The 4,436-nt window shown below is 33.2% G+C and overlaps 1 non-coding gene across 1 annotated transcript; it reads right to left on the bottom strand.

Annotated features, from left to right (window-relative positions):
* Positions 1 to 698: 698 nt before the first annotated feature.
* On the bottom strand, positions 699 to 804 carry LOC117020928 (small nucleolar RNA U13). Its single transcript, XR_004422762.1, has one exon. It is a non-coding gene; the product is annotated as a small nucleolar RNA U13 (small nucleolar RNA).
* Positions 805 to 4,436: the final 3,632 nt, after the last annotated feature.

The following is a 4,436-nucleotide window of genomic DNA, read 5'->3' as shown; positions in this document are numbered from 1 at the left end:
AGTTTTATTCAGATATGATCCACATGCCATGTAAATCTCCTATTTAAAGTGTACCATTGAATGGTTTTAGTATGTTTATAGAATTGTACAACTATCACCACGAAAAGAAATCCCAAACTCATTAGTGGTCACTCTCCATCCCCTTTTACCCCGTCTTTGAAAAACACTAATCTACTTTCCACCTGTATGGATTTTCCTTTTATAGACATTTCACATAAAGGGAATCACACAATGTCTGGTCTTTTGTGACTGGCTTCTTTCACTTGGCATAATGTTTTCCAAAGTTTCTTGATAGTATGCCTTATATCAGTACTGCATTCCTTTTTATTGCTAAATAATAGTCCATCATATGGATATGTCATATTTTATTTATACATTCCTTAGTTGATGAACATTTGGATTGATTCAATTTTTGACCATTATTGAACCAATCCATATGATGCTTTTATGTTTATGTTCAACTTTTTGTGGCGATATGTCCACATTTGGGAAATTTGATTTCTTGATGGCTAATGATGCTGAGGATCTTTCTATGTATTGATGACTCTATTTTGATACAAAATTAATTGAAATCCATTCCCTTGGTTACAAAAGAAAGGAAGAAGTAAACAGAAGATGGTGAGAGCACTGTTTGATTGACCAAAACCAGAACTACATTCTTGTCAGTTATATATGTTGCTTTCTTATTTTTCTTTTCATGTCAGGTGGGTAATGTGCTGATGTCATAAGAAGGTTTGAGGGAGGCACATCTCACAAAAGAGCATGAACACCCAATCATCACACTTTATTGCACCTTTCTTGACTGTGAGTAGTCAGTAAAGTTTTGTAAAGGTAACAGTGAGAGACAATGCATGCAATTATCCATTGTTAGTTTTGTTCGGAGGTATTCTTGTTCATAATGATACTCTCTACCTGAAACCTATTTCTTTGAGCCTAAAAGACAGGATCAAGTGCTGTAAGGCACATAGGCTAGTCGTCGATGCCACATACCTATACACTGCAGACATCAGTTATTATGGAAAATGGAATCATAAGTAAGGCTTTTACTATTATTCATCGGACAAAAAACTAGATTGCATAATACAGGCAGTGTATCCAGAGAAGGAAGTGCAACCTCTGAGATTACTGCTTTCATGATCACATGATGATGAGATTCTGAAGAGGATCACATGCTTTACACCTTACCGAGGTCTAGTAGGGGAAGTGCAGACTTGAAAACCAGTTAAAGCAAAGCAAGCAGGGAACACAAGGGAAAAACTCAGCACTAAACAGTTTAGCACAGAAACATACAGAAGTCGAGGGAAGGCAGAGTAAGGACAGGAAATGCAAATATTAACAATAAGGCTGGTGCTTTTTTTGTGGTCAGGGTAGCAATCAGACACAAAGAACGCAGAAGAGGTCAGACATATCAGTGGTAAACCGGGAAGGCTCAGAGTATTTTCCAGGAAACAGATAACTTAGGGCTAAGACACATGAAAAGATATAATAATTAAAAAAAAAAATCAGGGAGAATGCTTTGTCTCTAATTATTCTTGGTTAAAACTTATGCTAATAAGAGGAGAGTCTGATGATTAAAGAGGGCCACAACAATGATACACAAATTCTAATTGCTAAATAAACACATCTATTCCCTTCTCAGTACTGGGTTTTTGTATACAGTCTAAAAATCATATTTAAGATACTGACATTGGTCATACCTAAACATAATACCATCTTGGTGCCTACAATGTGACCAGTCTTCAAAAATGTTACTAGAAATGAGTCACAGACATGTTTATATAAGTACCTACTCTGAATTCGAATGTCAATCAGTAAAGTCCATGAGTGCAGGACTGCATCCATATTGCTAACTATAATTTTGCCCAGGCCTAGCAGAATAGCTCTTATTAAAAAAAATCTATATATTAAAATGGCCAGCCCTGAGAAAGTGTCGATCACATGTTCAGAGTTAGACCTACACATTCACAAATACTCATGTATTTTAACCATAAATCCACAGTAATGCAGCATAAATGTAAAGATGCCTACTGCTATAAACATCATAAGAACATTGTTCAATTAATCATATAGATTTTCTGAATAGGTCAAACATGTCACCAGGTTTAGAAGATAATCTGTAACTTATCATATTGTGAGGGTTTATTTTATGTTTCAACGTGACTCAACTATGGTGCCCAGTTGTTTGGTCAAACACTGAAAAAAATATATATTTATTTATTCCTAGAAAGCCTAGATGTTTCTATAAAGGCATTTTTTAGATGTGATTAATATTTATATCAGTAGACTTTGATTAGATTACAATCCATCATATGAATGTGCCTCGTCAATCAGTTGAGTCTTAAGAGCAAAGACTGAGGTTTCCCAAAGAGTAAGGAATTCTTCTCAAGACTGCAACATAGAATCCTTGCCTGAGATCTCAGCCTGTTGCCATGCAGAATGCAAATTCAAAAATGTAACAACTCTTACCTAAATTTCCAGACTGTCAGCCTGCCCTACAGATTTTGGATGTGCAACCTCCCATAATCATGTGAGCCAATTTATTAAAATAATCCATCATCTATCTATCATCTATCTATCTATCTATGCATATATCTATCTCCAGTTGGTTGTGTTTCTCTGGGGAACTCTAATACATATGTTTTACATTCTCAGTTAATTATCATCACCAAAATGCCTCAGTTAAGATAAGCCTAGACCTATCTATGTAGAGTTAGTCATTTTGTTTCTGTATATAAATTGATAATAATAAGTACTATATTTCCTAATCAGTAAAGATAATAAAAATTAGTCCCTACCATAAGTTGATGTTATAAAGATAAATGTGAAAATATTAGAAATTTGTTCTGAAGTATCCATAGGGACATGATTGTATACAAATAGAAAATAATAACACATTATTCAAATACATATAAATGATATAATACTTCATATCAAATAAAAATTAAGAATTGTTACAGTATCCATACATTAAAAACTGCACTCAGAAAAAGCAGGCTTAGAAACTAAATATCCTGATTTTTCCATTTGTGATATTTAGATAACTTGAGGATCTAAAGGAATGGGACTTGGGATCTTTGTTTTCCGTATCTTAAGAAAAACATTAAAATGAATATAAATAAAAATGTAAAGGGAAGATGAAGGCTTTAAATGTTCATTAAGGCACTTTAGAATTGGGATAAGTTACTAACTTAATAATTATAAGCAATAATTGTTCTCCATGTACTTTGAAGATATAATTAGAATTCTACCATATTGATTAACTTGCATCAAAATCAGGACACTTTTTTTTTTCCTCTGTAAATTCGCAGTAGTCACCCAATATGTTATGTTCTCATCCATCTGGACTTCTTTTATTGTGGTCATGGAACTGAACCACTCAAAATTCTTCAAATTTATAAACCCATGATTGCATGTTGCAAATAAATAGCACCCATACTCCTAACTTAATGAATGGATATAAGAGACTTTTCTTATGTAGAAATAAGTATATTGTAATGAAAAAATTCGTATAAAATTTCCCATTTCTCCTGACAATTGTAGGATACACAAAATGGTAGAGACATTCCCCACATCTCTATTATTCTATTAGAAAGCTGAAATGGCAAATATGTAATAGTGTAATGTCTACCAACAAAATATTTTCACTAATGGCTAAGGTAAGAAAAAGAACAGGCAAACTTAAAGTACTTAATTACATAAATGACTATAGTGCCAGAAATGACTTTAGCTTTTTTTCCCCAATACAAAAGTATTGGGAAATACTGGATCTCTGATAGAATGCAAAATGGGAATTATTGACAAATTAGTGTTGGACGTCATGAAAAACCAACAATTATTTTGAACTGAAATAGCAGTAGGACAGATGAATTATTTTGAAATCAAATGAATATCAAATAGTTGGTGCTAAAGAAGTAAACCTATATGAAATTGCAAGGATAAATAAAATGTCTAAAACTATGGGAGTGTTTTGAGGACTGGGTAGGGTCTTACGTACAAACAGCAGTCAGTGAATGTGAGTTGATGGTAATGTTGGAAATGGTCTGTCTTTTCCACGATAGAGTCATTTGAAAGATGGGCCACGTGAAGCCAAAAGTATTAAAGAGGAAAATAACATTTACACCAACCCCATCTTCAGTGTTGCCAATATGGATACTAAAATCACGTAAGATTAATAGGGTATCTGATTCCAAAGAGAGTTGAGAAAGAAAATCTATAAATTCATTTAAAAAAACTTGTGGTTCTTAAAGAGGTCTGTAAATTAAAATTGTCACTAAAGTTGTATGCTGAGAGCAGATAGATACATAAAGAGAGACAAAATTGAAATGTTTTGGTTTTGTAGCAGAATATATTTAGAAAACATTTACCGCTAACCTTCACAGTCTAAAAGAAATCTTCACTATGTAAGTTAGGGATATAATAGATTTATGAAGCCCAAA

The sequence above is a fragment of the Rhinolophus ferrumequinum genome, chromosome 3, assembly GCF_004115265.2.
Source record: "Rhinolophus ferrumequinum isolate MPI-CBG mRhiFer1 chromosome 3, mRhiFer1_v1.p, whole genome shotgun sequence".
NCBI classification, from domain to species: domain Eukaryota; kingdom Metazoa; phylum Chordata; class Mammalia; order Chiroptera; family Rhinolophidae; genus Rhinolophus; species Rhinolophus ferrumequinum.
Note: the sequence above shows the minus strand (reverse complement) of the source record. Positions and strands in the feature narration are given on the sequence as shown.